The 19,656-nt window shown below is 39.5% G+C and overlaps 1 protein-coding gene across 3 annotated transcripts in view; it reads right to left on the bottom strand.

Moving 5' to 3' along the window:
• The window catches only part of Plcb4 (phospholipase C beta 4), a 409,699-nt gene that overhangs the window by 370,897 nt on the left and 19,146 nt on the right, over window positions 1-19,656 (bottom strand). Inside the window, exon 1 of one of the 3 annotated variants that reach the window (XM_045156592.1) lies at window positions 16,043-16,060. The exons of the other annotated variants lie outside the window; for them this stretch is intronic. The gene's annotated coding sequence lies outside the window, so the exon portion shown is untranslated. Of the gene's footprint in view, window positions 1-16,042; window positions 16,061-19,656 lie in introns of those variants that run through there. 3 annotated transcript variants of the gene reach the window in all.

The raw sequence follows: 19,656 nt of genomic DNA, 5'->3' as shown, positions 1-19,656 counted from the left end.
CTACTTGCTTCCTGTTCCACAGGGAAAGGGCAGGTACACTTTAGGGAAAGGAGACAAGATGCAAACCTGAGATAGTTTTGGGAAACTGAGGCAGAAAGGACTGCAGCTTTAGAACAAGACCCTAAAATTCTTGACATTCTACCAGTTGTGGGGCAGAGTCTATGTTGCCCTGGGCTTTGTAAGTGGCATAATCCACAAATATAATGCCTGAGAAATAACACTGAGCTTGCCACCAAACCCCGACTTTACAACAAGGGTGAGTTCTTCACATCCTATGTCTTAGGATACTCAGTCCTGCAACTCAGGCATCATGCTGTGAGGAAGTCCCAAACAGCCCACAGACAGCTGGGAAGGTCCCCAGACCTGCCAGTGTAGTGTACAAGACATGTGAAGGGACCATTATCTCAGAAGTGTCTCCTCAGGCACCTGGTGAAAAGCCCTCTGGGGAGGCCCCAAGGCACAGAAGCAAGCCTGCCCTGCTGAGCTCTGCTCCACCTGTACCTGTGAGACTGCCCCGTCCTAAGCATTTGGTTTTCGGTTGCCTTTATGCACAGCACTGGTAACAGAATGACTAGAGGTGCTCGCCTCACACGTTGAGATCAAGGAGAGAACTGGATTGCAAAGCAGTGCAGGAATGGAATAACTAGTTACCTGGGAATGAAACTATGAAAGTGTAATCAACAAGAAAATTACAGCCTAAAATTCAAATTAAAATGTAGCCTCTTAGTTCTTTCTTGGAATAAGAATTAACTAAGCAGGAATAATTACTTACATATGGAATTCTACACTTTGGTATTCCATTTAATTTGAACTCCTCCTCACCACCTATCCTCACACTCTCCCTTAAACAATGGAGACTGCTCTAACACAATGATACTGAGCTTGGCCATATGACTGACCTTGTCACTAGTGTGTCAGCTGAAATGACAGGATGACAGCTTCAAGAATAGGCTTTAGGAGACACTGCAAGCTTCTGCTTGATCTTTCCCCATCTGTCACTGCAGCAAACATGCCCAATGCAAGTTCCAGAAGAGAGACATGTCAACAACCATGAACCAACCCACATCTTGGAGCCCAATGGAGCCCAGCCTACATAAGCCAAATACCAGACACCCTACAGACCCTCAGCAAGCAATAACTACTTAAAGCTGCATGCCAGTGGTTCCACACACAAAGTCTTGTGCCTGACAAACACAAGCTTCTAATTTGGTCAACTAGGTATTGCTGTTTTGTTTGTTTTGTTTTTCCCTGCAAATAGAACAAAAAGAGAAAGAAATGAGTAATAACTTAAGTAGTCATTGTTTTTCTCCTTGTGATTTCTACACAGCTACACTCAATGGATGAAAAGGGGATTTTCTGGCATTGTATTAGTTTTCCATTAATATACCAAAATACCTGAAGAATCAACTAAAAAGAAGAAAGGGGTATTTGGGCTCAATTTTGGAAGTTCCAGGCTATGGTTAGTTGGCCCCAGTAATTTTGGGCTTGTGGCACAGCAGAATGTCATTGAGGAAAACAAACAGCAGAAGAAGCCCACTACCCTATAGCTGGAACACAAAAGCAGAAGAGAAAGAGACCACAGTCCTGCAATCATCGTCAAGGACTTCAAGCACACCTATGGGACCTAAAATTTCCTACCAGGCTCCACCTTCCAACAGCAGCAAGCAGGACCAATCCTTTATCAATCTTTTACTGGGTCTCTGAGGGACATTCAACGTCCAAACTACAGCAGGACAACATGAAAAACAAAACAGTTAATGTGACAAAACTGAGAAGGCTCTAAAGATAACCTCAGAGATATTGTGCAGAGCAGTGGTTCTTAAAGTATGATGCCCGAGACCATTTTAAGTATCCAGGATGTCAAACCTCTTTTCATAATGAATTAAGACTCTCCTTGCCATTTCTCACCATGTTTAACATCTCAGTAGACTGACCACAATGGCAAATAAGAGAACCCAAGTAACTTCTACTAACAAGATATGAAAGTGAGTTGCAAAACTATAATACAGTACCACATTTCTTACTCTTATCAAATCTTAACTGTTTTGAAAAACATTATATAGTTCTCCAGTTAAAAAAAAAAATACTAGGCTGTAGAGATGGCTTAGCTGCTAAAGCACATGCTGCAAAGCCAAAGGACCTCAGGTTCAATTCCCTAGGATCCATGTAAGCCAAATGAACAAGGCAGCACATGCACTGAAGTTTGTTTGCAGTGGCTAGAGGGCTCTCTATCTCTCTCTCTCTCTCTCTCTCTCTCTCTCTCTCTCTCTCTCTGCCTCTTTATCTCTCAAATAAATAAAATAAATTAAAAAATATTATTTATGTTAACATAGAATTAGTATTATGGTTATTTTAAATTAACAAATATTTTTGTGTCCTCATTTGGCTATCTAATATGGAAAATGTTTATGATATAAACCACATAGACAGAAGCTGTCTAGGATCCTGACAAGTTCTGGTAAGAACATACAAGGGTTGCACCCTATACTGTGGCATAGATAGACACACAGTAGTGGATATGAAATCTTGTTTACATCCTCAGCCCCACAAAACTAGTATAATGGAAGAGGTTCCTACAAGGACAAGTTATGGACTTAAATGTCTTTACCAGCTTCATAGTCTAGACAGATGTGACCATCTGACTCCTTTTTGCAAAATGTTTACTGTTTTTAATAATCTTGCTGAATTATGTAGTAGGGATGGTTAAATCATCTATCACAAGTAACATAATGCTGATACCAAGATGTTCAATTTTAATTCCAGCTGCCACAGAGCCCTTATAAAATGCCCTGACATAACTAGTAGGGGGGAATGGAGTTGTATTAATATACACTGTGAACAGAAGTAGTTGTTTGTGTTAAGTATTTTTCCCCCAAAAGACTCAATACACATATTTGATATATCAGCAATCCAAAAACAAAAATCTCCATTAATAACCTCACAAACACCAAGATGTTATCTTCACATTTTAGAAGAAAATGCCATTAATTAATCCATTGTACGCTAGAAAGCAAAACATTAAATCCCTGATTTCTCATTTCTATCTAGCAACCATTTATACATCCTTGCCCAAAGAAAGATGGACATTGGGTAACATGTTGAACCACCATATTTGAGACTTAAGATCATCAAATATTTTCCTGTCTTAATCCCAAAGGGTTTCATTCTGGTATGACTTCATTCCTCTCCTCACATATTCACTGTCTGTGTCCATGGCCAATACCAAAGCCCAAGGAAGCCTTGGAAATGTCTTCTGACAAGACAGTGCAGGATTTTCTAACCATGTAAGAAGCAGTATTGTTCACTGAGCTTGGATAATTAGGTACCACATCTTTTGGTGATCTAAGAGGATTAGGAAATTGTTCAGAATAGCCAACTGTTCCCAACAAGGAATTAAGCTCTCCTCATATATAGTAACTTCTAAGTCCTAGCAGCAATAGAGAGGAAGATTTGCAAAACTTTCAAGTCTCATCATAATCATGTATAAGCTAGTGTACTGACCAGTGCAAGAAGGCTTTAGATAATGGTCAACTTAAAAATAGGAAATGTCAGCCCATAAACTGATTAGAAAACATGATGTGATTAATGTGGCCAAGTGAGGGTGTACAAGTATGACATCACTTTCTGTGACAAATGGATCTGCAAATGCGTAGTCAATATATTTGTCTCTCTGTCTTGTTCACATACTTTATAATCCATCTCCCATTTCATAGAGTTGTTACTGGGAAAGACTATAAATATGACTATCAGCACAAAGAGCCTTGAATAGAATCCCTACCACACACACATATCTATTCAAGAACATGTGGTATATCTAGGGAAGAGCTTCTGTCATACAACAATGTGGACCCAGACCCTACCAACCCTATTTGTCACCATTCACTAAGGCCTCAGAGTCATCTATAGCCATTATAAGGAAGAGGGAAAGTAGACAGAGCATAAGGTTTAAAAACCTTGCCTCAGGTTTGGCATGTTACTCTGCTCACCTGAGTTGGTGAGGCAAAGCCACATGGGTCGCAAGGGTACAGCTGCAGGCTGCTTCACAAGTCTCCCCGGCTAACAGTCTTTCTATCCACAGCTGGGTACTAGTTGTAAGGACAGCTGGCATCTGAGGTGCTGGTTCCTCAGCCAGGCAAGTACACACTATGAACAAGCCACAAGATATTTCACCTCAAGAGTGGGCAGGCAGTCTGTGCATGTCAAAAAAAAAAAAAAAAACAGATCGCACCCAAGAGAAGGAATGCCCAGTGCACCCCATAGCCTTCCATGGAAGCAGTTGCGGCACTGCATGAGGACACTGTCAGTCAGGCAGCTGCACTTGCACTAACGCAGGGGAAGAACAGACAACAGCCTAAATATAATGTGAAAAATATGTGACACTGTTTGCTCTAGAAAACAAGCAAAACAGATCAACCTTGCTAGAAGGAATCAGAACTACAGTGGCTGTTTACAGACAACAGCTTTGATTAGATTCTGAGCAGAAGAAATGAAATTATAAACATGACTCTACAAAAGAAACAACTTTCTCTCTTCCTCTATCTGTCTTTCTCTCTGTGTCTGTCACTCTCAAATAAATAAATAAATAAATAAATTTTTTAAAAAAAAGGGGGGGGGCTGGAGAGATGGCTTAGCAGTTAAGCGCTTGCCTGTGAAGCCTAAGGACCCCGGTTCGAGGCTCGGTTCCCCAGGTCCCACGTTAGCCAGATGCACAAGGGGGCGCACGCGTCTGGAGTTCGTTTGCAGAGGCTGGAAGTCCTGGTGCGCCCATTCTCTCTCTCTCCCTCTATCTGTCTTTCTCTCTGTCTCTGTCGCTCTCAAATAAATAAATAAATAAATAAATAAATAAATAAATAAATAAATAAATAAATTTTAAAAAGAAACAACTACTCCACAACTAAACCAAAGTGGGTCTGAACTTCTGATACAAGTGTTCTTTCCTTAAAGCATATTCATTTCCACACATAGAAATGTTTTTCCACAGTAATTCTCTTCTGTTCTCAACAACTGACTGCTGGCCCTGGCTACCATGGCTGGCTCCAGACACTCTACCATGCTGCTGCTGCACATGCCAATGATGGACAGACTTCTGAACCATCCTCCTCCCTGAGTCCTTACTGCACAGTCCTATCTTGGCAACATGAGATCCACCAATTGCTGCCATCCACGACTGCTGCCACCCACAGGGACAGGTCAGGGAAATCATGAAAGCATGCATGTCTGTAGGGAAGAGAAGAGCAAGGAAGCCCTCTCACCTACCCAGCATCACATGGTGCTGCTTCCAGAAGCTCCTTTCATTTTGTCAGTGCTGGGCACCAAACCAGAACACAGCCTATGAGTCCTGCTCTGCCACTGAGCTCAAATCTTGCCAGGTATTGTGCCATGTGCCTGAAATATCAGCACAGAGGAGGCAGAGGCAAGAGGATGGTGATTTAGAGGCCAGCCTAAGCTACAAAGAGAGACCTAATCTCAAATACAAACATATGTACATTCATATACACCTACATAAACATTAAGGCTAGAAAGGTGGCTCGGTTACTATAGGAGCATGCTTGCAAAACCTACTGACCTAGGTTCAAATCCCCAGCCATGCATGAAAGCCAAACAAAAAGTGGCACAAGTGTCTTGTGTTCATGTGCAGTGGTCAGAGACCCTGGCATGCCCATAAACGGGGTCATCCATTCTACAAAGTAAAAGGTATAAAATGAAAACAAAAGCAACTGTTAGGCTACATGAAACACAGTCTATAAAATTTACACAACTCTTAAAGATTCTGTGGCGATTACAAGAAGACCCCATATACCAAAGAATACCTACAACCTTGTTAGACCCAATAAAATATCAGTAAATCATAACTTGCATTCTGCTAAAATAAATTTCATGAAAAATTACAATACAGCCTGGTATAATGGTGTTTACTTAATAATTCCAGCACTCAGGAGACTGAGGCAGGATTATCACAAGTTGTAATTTATTCATGAAACAAAAAAATTCTCAGAATCTTTAAAAAAAGACACCTATCATTTTAAAGCCACCCTGAACTATATAAAGACACACCAACTCAAAAAGCTAAGAAAAAAATAATAATGAAGGTACTCAAATTTTGGCCAAAACTATTTTGTACTACAAACTGTTTCCTAGACAGATATCACTCAGAGAAAAGAGAACACATATCATCAAGATGAGCTGAAATAAACCTGTTCCAATAAAAAATTTATCCACCGAGAGCTGGGTATGGTGGCACATGCCTTTAATCCCAGCACTTGGGAGGCAGAGGTAGGAGGACTGCCATGAGTTTAAGGCCACCCTGGAATGACATAGTGAATTCCAGGTCAGCCTGAGCTAAAGAGAGACCCTACCTCAAAAAAAAAAAACTTATTACCAAGAAGCACTTCTTTATTACATGTTACACACATGTGGCCATAGACAGCAATTATTCTCTCAAAACAGTTATTCTGTTAAAATTTCTAGCAAACTCAAATAGGAAATTTAAAAATTTAAAGTTTTAATTCAGTTCACAATGGCATGTGTTAAGGGCATTAAAATTGTTTCTCAAAAAGTCTAACTTATAATTTGTTCATGAAAAGAAAAAAATATTCTCAGATTTTTTTCCAAAAGTATACATATATATTTTCATATTTTAGGCTTCCTTTATTATAGAGAAACTATCTTTTCTTTTCCTGAGAAAAAAATACTACAGGCTGTCCACTAATGGCAGTAAGTAGCAAGGGTTAATTATGGCCCATGGTCATCTAGTCATGCTGTGGCTTCATTTCCAATGTCAAACAAAGGTAAGTCTTGAAACTAAACTTAAAATATTTCTCCATAACTATTTAAAGGAAACATTTTATTGAATTCTGATTATTTGATTTCTAAGAAGCAAATAGGTAAAGTGGAAAAACATTCACAGTAAATGGAAAGTTTTCCAAAAGTGGAATTCACACATTGTTCAAACCTATCCCAATAAAACATTTTCAAACATGAAGCTTAAGCCCATGAAGAAAATGTATATGAATGGAGATACACACATATAAAAAGCCACCCATTTCTACTTTTCCAGAAGAAGATGGGTGAAGGGGCTAGGCTGGGTTGGGCTACTACAGAGAGCAAAACTAAGTTGTCACCTTCCTTCCATTCAATGAGCTCCACTTATGGATTTTATTTTTCTTAGTTAGAAGTCTTGATCAAGAGAAATATGTAAAGGAAATTAAATCAAAACAGGATATATCTGATTTTATTTTATACTTATAATAAATGATTAATGTAGAAACCTCTAGTTACTAATAAATATTAAGTACAACTTTCCATTCAAAATCACTTGTTGATATAGAATAATGTATTTTAATATTTTAACTTTAAATAGCCAAACCCAAGTAAGAAGATTAATGGTTTAGCTTAACCCATGATCCATGTTAACAATCATCTACTATAAATTGTTTACAGTCAAATCAAATTAAAATGACAGTAGAACAATGTCTACAGGCATATGATTCTAATTCAGACCCTGAGCCAGATACTCATGTTCCAGGTGTGAAGTGATTTAACTTTCGATGGAAACAGTGATGCACAAACGCAGAAACAATGTCTGTGAGTCTGACCCAAGAGAACTGAGACTGGCAATGGATCCCAATCCATCAATTCCAGGAGACAACACTCCGCAGGAAGGACCCCTCACCCATGAGCATGTGTCTGCTCCACAACCTACCTTCATTTCAGACAAAAAAAAAAAAAAAGTATCTTACTGAAGGTCCTACAACCACTACCATGTCTACAAACAGCCAACTCTGACTTGCATTTTTCATGTCCAATTTAGCCCCAGAATTCATTTACTCAAAGCCACCCCAATTCTGTATGTGGTCTTCTCAAGGTATGCTACCATCAGCAGCTTTCCTCACCTCCATTTCATTGCCTCAGATGTCAGCTGTATTACTTTGACCTACTAATGGACAATATAACACAGGCAGGGCAGTAGACTACACTGTTTTCTGAAATTACAGTTGAAAATGACCTCTCCTTCAAAAGAAGGCAAGACAGGCTGATGACTGATACAAAAGCACAAGTCATATCCTCACACTGAGAAAAACCCATGGCATCGTAGCAACTGGGATGGGACCACTTTTTATCTACAAGTGAAATTGGTCCTCAAATAGGATAATACCCAGGATTTACATGAAAACAATCCAGTTGCATTCACTACCGAGACAGAGTAATGGATGAAACTAAAGGAGTCACAAGTCTTCTGTGCTTTAATGATGGACAATTACCAGTTTGTTGTAGTTATTCTGCTTTTATGTATATTTAATTTTTCATAATAAAAGGCTTTAGAAATAGTTAAGAGTTGTTAATTTAACAGTATTTAAAAGCACCATAGAAGCAAAGCTCTGGGAATGTCTGTGAGGGACCTTCCTGATTGGGTTGCCTGGAGTGGGGAGGACACACCCTACATGGGGCAACAGCTTTTCATGGGCTGGGGTCTCAGACTGACTGAAAGGGAGAAAGAGCCCCGAGGGCTAGCATTATCACTCTGCTTCTCCACTGTGCAGTGAGCATGACCAGCTGCCTCAGGCTCCTGCCACCATGCCCTCCTCACAATGATGGACCAGGGCATTGAACTGCAGAAGAATAAACTTCTCCTTATGTTGCTTCTGGTCAGGTATTTGGTCAGAGTAATGAGAATGTAACTAATACAGAAATTTGGTAGTGAGAAATGAGGCCCTTACTGCGATAAATCCAACCATGTGGGTTCTTAGGCCTTTGGAACTAGTTCACAAGAAGAATATGGAAGATTTTGGAACTTTGGGCAAGAAAAGCCCTTGACTAGTGTAGGCAGAATTTTATGAGCCATTCTGGTGGCAACTTAGAAGACAAGAATGCTGACAGAAACAAGACAGAAGAGGCCTGGCTCAAGAGGTTTCCGAGGCGAACAAGGATTCTTTCAGGAACTAGGCCAAGGACAGCTCATGGTATATACTGTTAAAGTAGTTGACTACACTCTGCACATATCCTGAGGACTTGAGTGGCACTGACCTCAAACACAATGGTCAGTGGAAGAAATCTCAAGACAAGGCAGCATTCAAGCTGGTGCTGAAAGAACAGCTATAATAGCTAAAGAGAACAACATCACTGAAAAGAAACCTCTGGAGCTGTATGATGACAATAGGAAAAGTGTACTGAATGCAAAACCCCACCCATCAAAAGATCTATCATGTGAAAAGTCAAATCCATTTGAAAAGAGAAACTTTAAACTGAGAGGGCTCCCTGCTCAAACACAGCCACCTAGGGAAATATTTTCACCAAGCTCAACCTGGAAGGCATACCAAGGCCTCTACAGATGTGGTCCAAGGGAGCCAGGCTTTATTCCAAGCTGGCAGGAGACTTCCAGTGTCATCCAGGAGATAATGGTTTTGGAGACATGAAAGAAGTAAGACGGATGAGATTATAGAATATTTTACCATGGTTCCAGAGAGTCGCTGAAGCCAGGAAGGGTGAACCTAAGCAGCAGTTGAGGCCCCAGGATGCTGGAGATGCCAGAACCATAGGACATCTGCCAAGGAAAGCTGCGGGTTCAGAGGGGAGCTGTCCTAGGAGGAGTGCTACAGGCAGAAGAGTTGGAGAGGTCATGTTACCAAAACCCTTTGGAACGCAGATGATTTCATTACATGTGCCAAATACCAGACATGGAGCTGCACAATCCAGAGTTTGTCCCGCTGAGTTTCAGCATTTCTTTCATCTGATCTTTCCTTGCAATGTCCTAATTACTCCTTTGTGCATTAGGAATTTTTACTCTTGCCACTCTATGTTGGAAGTATATAACCTTTTTTTTTTTAAATACTGTACAATGTATAGTTAAGAGAGATTGCCTGAGTGTCAAAAGAGGCTCCACACACACATTTGAACAGTTAGGACTGTTAAAAACTCTGAGGATTTTTTCATTTTTCATTTTAAAATGACCATGAGCCTATAGGGACAAAAAGTAGGAGATTACAGTTTAAAAGTGTTATGCTCAAATGTCAAGTTGACAAAGAGCAGACATGTGATGCTAAACTCTAGTTGTTAATTTGACAGAATTTAGCATCACCATGGAAACAAATCTCTGGGAATGTCCCTGAGGGATTTTCTAGATTAGCTTAACTGAGGTGACAGGAACCACTTTACCTGTGGGCAGCGCCATAGCATGGCCTGCTGTCCCTGACTGAGCACAAAAGGAGACAGTAAGCTGAGCAGCAGCAGTCACTGCCCTCCACTTCCCCTCCCTGGGCTGAATGTCACCGACTGTCTCAAGTTCCTGCCTCCATGCCTTACTGCTATAATGGTCTGTAACCTCAAACTGTAAACTGAAGTTAATCCTTCCTTCCTTTCTTGCATTGCTTCTAGCCAGATATTTGGCCATAGCAACAGGAAAGTAACTAATATAGTCATCCAATGAAATCTAAATGAAAATATGGAGAGAAATATCAACATCTTTGTTTTCTAACATACCCTAACAAAAAAAGAGACATGTAAGAAAATGTTCCAAGAAAAAATATTAAAGATCAAATACCACACTAGGAAAAATGAACAGCTTGTATTTATGGTTTTATAAACATCATAGCAATGGCTCTAAAATTTTATTTCAATATTGCAAAAGCAAAACAGCAAGCATATGCCTACTTGCAATAAAGCTTCACTCATCATTTTGAAGAGTTCATACTTTCTGAGAAATCATGAGTAGTTAGTTCAATGTGCCTTTGATTAATATAAGTAGGGAAAGAGATTTATAATTACTGCCAATGTGATCTGTTTCATGAATAAATATCTGTAAATAAGAGATCTGAAAATAAGTGATTAAAAAAAAACCTTTATTGGTACAAGCTATGGGACTACAATAGATAGACTAATTGATTTGGAGCTTGCTATTGCTAGTTAAGTATAGCGGAAAGATGGCACTGCATAGACTTCTGGCTAAAAGTCACAGAGGACAAGAAGGGGTCAGATGAAGCTAGAACTTAGCTGTTACAAGAAGCAAAGAAGTCATATACCAAGTACAATCGTCCTTACAGTCTCAAAATTTAACTTCCTAACCCTTCTAGACACCACTACTAGAAATAGGACCCTAGACATAAAATAAAAGGCAGGATTTCTGTCAGTTTGGGGGAAGACTGTGTACAGCTGTGCCCATTCTGTTTCAAAGACAAACCAAGTTCAAGAACAAACTTAGATACCCTCTGAAGAGACTTTGCACACAACTCAAAACCGAACCCTGAGGTCAGAAGGACCTGATGATTTATGAGGGAGAATGGGAGAGTAGGTCATGCTTTTCTGTTTTCTTTTTCAACTTTTCCTGGCCTAAAACAACGTGTTTCCTTTCCAATAAAGAAACAATGCCAAACTTTGGAAAGGAAATGTGTCTAACTTAATGGTTAAACATATAAAAGCTAGAAAGGGAGGCAGTATAGACAAGCAAAATACCTCAACTTTATGAGGCAGGCTTCCAAATCTATCTATGAAAGGGCTGAGGGTCAGAGAAGGGTGTGTAGGGGTAAGAATTACAAATGAGTTACATGGCAGAGGTTAGATAAATAATCTGTAGTTATTTTCAATTTGAAAATCACACTTCCAGCAATTTATTACATGAGCTAAGAGAAACTTTCATTATTTTACATTCATACTTGGAAACTTTTCACTCATGTAGCCATAATTTAAAGTCTAGCTTTATTAAGCTGGGAATGACAGATACATCATGAGCCTTATACATTTCATTAGAACTAGTCCAATAAATAAAGCAGCAACCCATAATTGACAAACCATGAAATCTAGGACTTAAGCTATTGGAAATGACAAAAATAAAATGTTAAAGTACAACATTATGACTATTTGTCTATTTAACTTTGATTTTCTTTGAGGAAACAATAGACCAAGTCAAAAATTTGTTTCCTACCTTTCTTTTTCAGCTAGCAGTAGCCATGTGATATAGCTTTAACCAGTGAGATGCAAAAAAGAGGGATCTGAGAAAGTTTGTTCTATTGAAAGGAACATGTCCCCTTCTGTCTTCCATGGGAGGTTCAAAACCACCTCACAGCCATAAGGGCAAAAGCCAGAGCCAATAAGGAGAAGAAATAGACAATCTAGCATTGCGGAAATGTTATATCTTCCCAAATGCTTACCTTCATAATCTGCATGTCATATAAGGTATGCCAAATTCCTATGGGCCTAAGATACTAGTCCCATAATTCATTGCTAAAAGCATTCTGATAAACATCACATACCATTTATTCTTCCCCTTTCTGGGTTCTCAAAAGTTGTTTTGCCTTTTGTAATATACCATATAACTGTGAAATAACAGCTACGTCATCACTGCCAACTTCACCAATGGATTCACCTTGTCAGAAGATCATGTCTTACACTAAAAGGCCAACAAGCTTAAGAGATCAGTCACTGGAAAACTCACAAAAACACAGTCCACATGATTCTGCCCTGCTACTATGCTTGGGCCACCCATGGACCACCACTCTCATGTAGTAAGGAGGGAACAGAAAGAGGACCAAAGAAAGAGTGATGCTCTTCCAATGGCCAAAGAAATGGAGAAGCTTCTGATCTGGACAGCCTTCAAACCTTTATGTCTCAACAGAAGAAAAGACAGAATAATATCAGACATAGCTAGATTACATAGCAAAAATGAATCATCAATAAATAACAAAAGCAAGAACACAAACATACTCTTTTGAGTGCTTAAGGGCCAACCTAACACACAGGTCACTACTCTGCCAGATGCACAAAGTGGTGCATGCATCTGGAGTTTGTTTGCATTGGCTAAAGGCCCTGATTGTGCCCATTCTCATTCTCTCTCTCTCTCTCTCTTTCTCTCATAAGTGAAATATAAGTAATAATGATCTTAATGAAAAAAAATTTAAGAAAGCATACATGGGATGAGTTTCCCTTCTAACCTCAAGCATAGTTCCTGCTTGCCCATATCCTAAATCAGACATTGCTCCACCGGACCCAGATCAGGATTTTCTCTTGCTAATCTTAACAGCTGTTCAGTAAAGAAGGTTCTACACATCTATGGCATGTTCGCTAAAGAGCTGCCACACTGCACTTGTATGACCTAGACCCTCTGAAAGGACGCCTAAGTATGTAAGCCCAAAAGCAAGGTGACCAACCAGCCTCAGGGAATGAAACCTCCAAAACAGGGAGGCAGAACTGATTGCATTTCAAGTTGCTTATATCAGACTGTATTTTGTCACAGTGGCAGGAAGCTGCCAGAGTGCCCTCCCCCTGTACTATATATACAAATTCCACAATTCTCCTGGCATGTTCAAAGAACACACATCAAGACCCTAGAGACCCCAGTCTCACGAAAGCCTTATGGAATCCACTCTTTCTATACGAATCAACTCAGCAGAATGAAGTCATGGACTCACTTGAATCCAAATGAAGAAAAAAAAAATCAAATACAGAAAGTAAAATTACTAAATGCATATTGCAGTAGTCCCTAACACTTTTTTGTTGCATAAATAATACCTCTTTGAGCTTATGAAAACCTTAGTGAAAATATTTATCCAGACATCTTGGTGACATAAGCTGTTATAATTCCAAAGAAACCCAATTTAACAACTTCATCAATTCTCATGGAGAAGAAACAGATTCACCACCCCCGAAACATTTGGTAATATCCTTATACAATATGCACACATTCTACAGTGTGCATGGCTAGACAAAAACGCCGACTTCAATACATCAGCCAAAGCGGAGCACTGATGTGCGACCACTTCAGGTGAACATATCCAGCATTCTGCAACAGTAGTGAGTCTTCTCCAAAGAATCACTTCTATCAGAATACATATTAAATCCCCAGTGAGGGGACAAAATATGAAAATGAAGTCAACCTTACTTGGGTATAGTTACTAGGTGATAAGGCGTATTTTTATCTTTTCACCTTTTCTAACAGTTATGTATTACTTTAAAATTCTCTATGCACAGTTTTTTTTTAAAAAGATTTATTATAAGGGTTATGAGGTTTTTTTACCCCAATACTGACAATTTTCTTTATAAAAATAAATGTATTCTTGTTCTTTCTCTCTTGCAACCTATTTCAAGGCTTTTTTCATAATGCAAGAAGAAAAAGTGCTCTCAAATGACATCACATGGCTCAGAATCTTTCTTCCTTAAAATTATTTTCAATTGTTCAACCTTTAGCAAAGGCCATTGGTTTTAAAAAATGGGCTCCACAAAGAAAAGCAGAGGAGGAAGAAGGACTGTTTCACAAAGACAATAGCTGGTAATACAGGTGAACTCTATTCAACTTTTTAAATCTCTACCTCAGAACTCCCCAGCTTTCGAGCAAATGAGGACTCCTTTATGAATGCTTACCATGCTTAAAGTGTCCCAGAAAAATAGGCCAAAGGCAGCTATATTCCCCTTTGCATTTGACCCCACATCAGAAAGACACTGTCCCATTTATGAAATGAAATATTGAGGTCCACATGAAATTAACTGCCACACACAAGTTACAGAGCTGGAACTAAAAACAGGCATAAGTGTTAACATAATTCTTTCCTTATACATCAGCTAAACCTCCATACTTCTTTTTCTGCATCTTAAAGTAATTCTTAACAACTGACTAAGGCTCAAAAACTTATATAAACATCTAGTCCACAAATAAAGTTTTAGGAGTTATATTTGGCAGATTTCTGATTATATTGGACCCAATCTTGGTCCAGCTTCCTACATACAAAGTCTAGACATAAAAGGAATGCTTATTCGTTTTTAAAGGGAAAAAAAAAGCTAAGTGATTAAATATAGATCAAAGAAGTTCCACCATGAAAAGACCAATGTTTTATCACTCTGGAAAAAAAAAAGTATCAATAAACAAAAAGCAATGTGGTGATTCTCATCCTCACTCATAGATTATCTACTTTGATGAGATTCGGGTGTTTTTGCTTCTTCATGCTGCCCAGTTATTCTCTAGTAATTCCAGAATGATCATGTAATATTTTTATGAACTCAGGACTAGCTTTAGGAATGTTGGACACTACCAAGATGTAATTATCTTTTATTCATATAATAAATGGTACAAGTTAATACATGTTAAATGTAGTGACAATTCTGGTCAAAATTAAATTTATTTTTTAATATTTTAAACTATTTATTTGCAAGAAGAGAAAGAAAGAGAATTGGAGAGGAAATGGGTACACCAGAGCTTCCTGCCACTGCAAAGCCCAAATGCATGTTTTATTTTGTGCATTTGACTAAAGTTCTGTGGGTACGGAATTCAAACTGGGCCACTAGGCTTTGCAAGCAAGTACCTATAACAACTGAGATATCTCTCCAACACCAAAATTAAATGCATAAGTTTCAAATGACCTCTTATTATATTGTCATTGTACTGTACCCAATCCTGCTAAAAATTAAATGATTTATAGGTTTTTTTTTCTAATTCCAAATAAGCTGACTAATGAACTGATGTGTACAGTTTCTATCCATCTATTTCTGATTCACAAATTAAGAAAAGTACCTGAGTTTTGTTCAAATTTTGTCTGTGTGGTTATTATTTGTTAACTATTAAAATATGCTTGTTGTATTTGATGCTATATTGTCTGTCATCTGAAAGCTGTATTGTGACACATCTATCCAAGCATACACATATTCAAAATACATAAAAATAATAAATGCAGCCGGGCGTGGTGGCGCACGCCTTTAATCCCAGCACTCGGGAGGCAGAGGTAGGAGAATCGCCGTGAGTTCAAGGCCACCCTGAGACTACAGAGTTAATTCCAGGTCAGCCTGGACCAGAGTGAGACCCCACCTCGAAAAACCAAAAAACAATAAATAAATAAATAAATAAATGCATGTACAGTCTGCATGGTTTAGAGATTTCCAGTCGAGATGCCTGTCAATCCAGTTTCAGGTTTTATCCACCTTGACCAACCTGACCAACTAGTTTGACTGAGCTAACAAGTTTTCAGTGATTTTTTTTTCCACTTCAGTGACCTATTATTTAATTAAATCAGTAAAGACTGTTGCAGATTAGAAACTTCATTCCTCTTATGATATCATGCATCCTTACCTTCCCTAGAGATCACTATCCAGCAAGCACCATGTGTTCATTTACTGGCATTTATCTGCTGCTTAGTGTTTCTCATCAGGAGAAGAGGGAAGGTCAGTGCAGCAGCTCACAACAGTGTCACTGCAGGCTTAGAACTGACCTGTACTGCTCACTATTGAAAACCTAATCTCTATGTTCTTTCCAAGACAGGAAGAGTGGGAAATGTCCTACAATTTATTTGGGAGTTTGTTAAAGCCTCACAGCTCCAATCAAGTGAATTCTATTCACATGCACACAGTGCTTGCTACATGGCCAGACCATACTAGCTGTCTCCCATCCCCCCCCCAACAAACACACACACACACACACAAGAATGTGCATAGGGATACAGCATCTCAGCAGATGACCTTGCAAAGGCAAGTTGGTAGATCCCTTTTCTGCCTTCTCCATCACTTTGACCAAGTGCCCAAAACTATCCTCCTAAATAAGGCTCTCTGCAATGAGGGAGGTTGATGACTGGTTGCTGACCTCCACACAGAAGCTTGGGGCTGTGGGCTAGGACATGCAAAATAGAGCCCTCGCAGCTGACTGATGCTGTCCTGCAATAACAGAACAAGGCAACAGAGCCTCAGGAAAAAACAGAAATAGGCTGAAGTTTCACATCTGCCGGTGGTAAGATATAAGCTTTCCTGTGGACCAAGTAAACACCACAGAAGGTTTCAGTGGTCCTATTCTAGGCCCCAACCAAGTGAGCTTCCTGAACAATGGTCCAGGTCAATCCAGAGATGAAGTACTAAAGTACAGGAGCTGGTCATCCATAGATGGCACTGCCCACATCAAATAGTCACAGTGCCATAATCCTGCAAGGGACCTCCAGGGACTCCATGAGTTGCATATGCAGGGAGAGTTAGCCTAGAATCTCCCTTTCTTTCTTACCGCTGAACACCAAACCCAGGGTCAGACATGAAAGCTGATCAGGGAGAAGGCACACACTGAAAGTGTAATGGACAATCTGATTGACATTTCCCTATAGCTTTCTAGTATTTGAAATTAAGTCGTTCCACTATGTTATAGTGGCTCAAAACCATGTTATAGTGGCCCAACAATGTCCAAAGTGGGAGAAAAATATAGCTTATTTTGATTACAATGTATAAAATGTGACCTATTCAACAAACTAGTTGCACAACACATCTACCAATAAAATATGGTTTTCACAGTCAAGTCACAAAAATCAGAAAAGATACAGAAAATCAAAACTATAAATTCAATGTATTTCATAAACCTTATCACAAGATTATAACCATGTAAAAGTGATTTTAGGACTGGAGAGATGGCTTAGCAGTCAGAGGGTTTGTCTGCAAAGCCTAAGGATCCAGGTTCACTCCCACAGTACCTACATAGTCCAGATGCACATGGTGGCACATGTTCATTTGCAGTAGCTAGAGGCCTTGGCACATCCATTTTCTCTCTCTCTCTCTTCCTCTCAATTAAATAAATAAAATTTTTTAAAGTAATTGTAAATATAATATACTAAACATTCATTCACATGGCAAACCATGACAGAATGGTGGGGAGAGGAGGAGGATCTCAATTACATACACTCCACAAAAAGTCACAAACACACTTTAGATAGAAACACAGTTTCTAAGCATTAAAAAAAAATTATGCCAGGCAAACCATAAGCAAAGACAAGCTACTGTGGCTGTACTAATAAGACAAAATAGACTTCAATACAATGTCACTGGAGATAAAGAGACAAAACCCTTCCTGGTGATCAAAGCACAGACATCTGTAAGAGCTCTGCACACCTAAGTCCTCCACTTAAAGGATAAGAAAATTCAGGCAGGGAAGGTGACAGAAATTGTCATAGACAGTCTGCCAGGACAATGGTCAGTTACAAGTCACTTCTCCCAAATCACTTTCAGAGCCTTTTTTCATATTCCCAGGGCCTCTAGTCTGAGTTTGTTCAACAGGAAAACAACACTCTACTTGGTCAAAATCATCAGTTTGGTAGCTAGGCAACAGCAGTTTCAGAGAAGAGGGCCACAGGGAATGGGGATGAGGATGAGACCTTGAAGAGGTCTGACTCCAGTCCAACCTCGGCAACACACTGCTTCTGTGGCCTTCAACAAACTCTCTCAATGAGATTGTGTTCTTATTTGCTGAAAGAGGATATTGTCACCTGCCTCACAGGATAGACAGGAAAACTGATGAGAAGGAGGAAATCAGTGTCTTACTCAAGGTCATTCCATTTCTCAGGAGCAAATCTGGGACCCCAGGACATACATTCCTCACCATTTTTTAAACTTCCTCCCAGAAGTGAGTGCCTGCAAGTTCCTAAACTTCACAAGACACTTGAAAAATGTTGGTTTCCTTCACAGATGCTGTTCTTGAAAATAACTCCAAGAAAGTTTTTTTGTTTGTTTGTTTTTTGTTTTTCCTGAGGGAGGGTCTCATTCTAGACTAGGCTCACCTGGAAATCACTTTGGAGTCCCAGGATTGCCTTGAATGCATATGAATCCTCCTACCTCTGCCTCTTGAGTGTTGTGATTAACGACATGCCCCACAACACTTAGCTCAAGAAAGCATTTTCTTTTTTTTAACCTTTGTTTTATTGACAACTCCATAAGTATAGACAATAACCCATGGTAATTCCCTTCCTCACCCCACTTTCCCTTTTTTTTAAATATTTTTTTTCTTTCTTAATTTCATTTATTTGAGAACGAGAAAGACGGAGGGAGTAAGAGAATGGGCATACCAGGACATCCAGCCAGTGTGGACACATGCACCCCCTTGTGCATCTGGCTTACATGGGTCCTAGAGAATCGAACCATGATCCTTTGGCTTTGCAGGCAAACACCTTAACCGCTAAACCATCTCTCCAGTCCCACTTTCCCCTCTTCAACACCACCCTCCATCATACATTTTCCCCTCTAATCAGGAGGAGTACCTATTTAGCATGTATGAAACCCTGGGTTTGATACCCAGCACAGTATAATCCAGGTGAAGTGGTGCGTGCCTATAATTCTAGCACTTGGAAGGCAGAGAGATACAAGAGAATCAGAAATTAAGGGTCATCCTCAGCTACATAAGACTCTGTCTAAAGAAAGTATTTTTGAATGGGATCTTGTATGTGGATAAATGAGTTTCAGATGATCACCTTTTACTGCCATGATGGTTTTGCCTCACCACCTAAGATCAAAGTGATCAGTGAAGGCAGCCGACAATCCTAATGATAATTTAATTTGAAATACCACATATATTCTAAACTGAGCTATGCAATGGCAATGCTTTAAAAATCCCCAAACAAAATGGTTTAACCATAAACTTTCATTTAAATTTTTTTGAAAACTTGCCAGGTGTGGTGGTGCACACCTTTAATCTCAGTACTTGGGAGGCAGAGGAAGGAGGATCACTGTGAATTCGAGGCCACCCTAGACTACACAGTGAATTCTAGGTCAGCCTGGGCTAAAGTGAGGCCCTACCTCGAAAAAACAAACAAACAAAAACTAGCAGGAACTGGGAGATGGCTCAGTCAATATAATGCTTGCTTTGCAAGCATGAGGACCTGAGCTCATCTCCTCACTCCCCACATAAATATGGAGTGTGTGGCAGGTGCCTGCAATCCTAGTTCT

The sequence above is a fragment of the Jaculus jaculus genome, chromosome 8, assembly GCF_020740685.1.
Source record: "Jaculus jaculus isolate mJacJac1 chromosome 8, mJacJac1.mat.Y.cur, whole genome shotgun sequence".
Lineage (NCBI taxonomy): Eukaryota > Metazoa > Chordata > Mammalia > Rodentia > Dipodidae > Jaculus > Jaculus jaculus.
The sequence above is the reverse complement of the archived record's forward strand: the minus strand, read 5'-3'. Positions and strand labels throughout refer to the sequence as shown.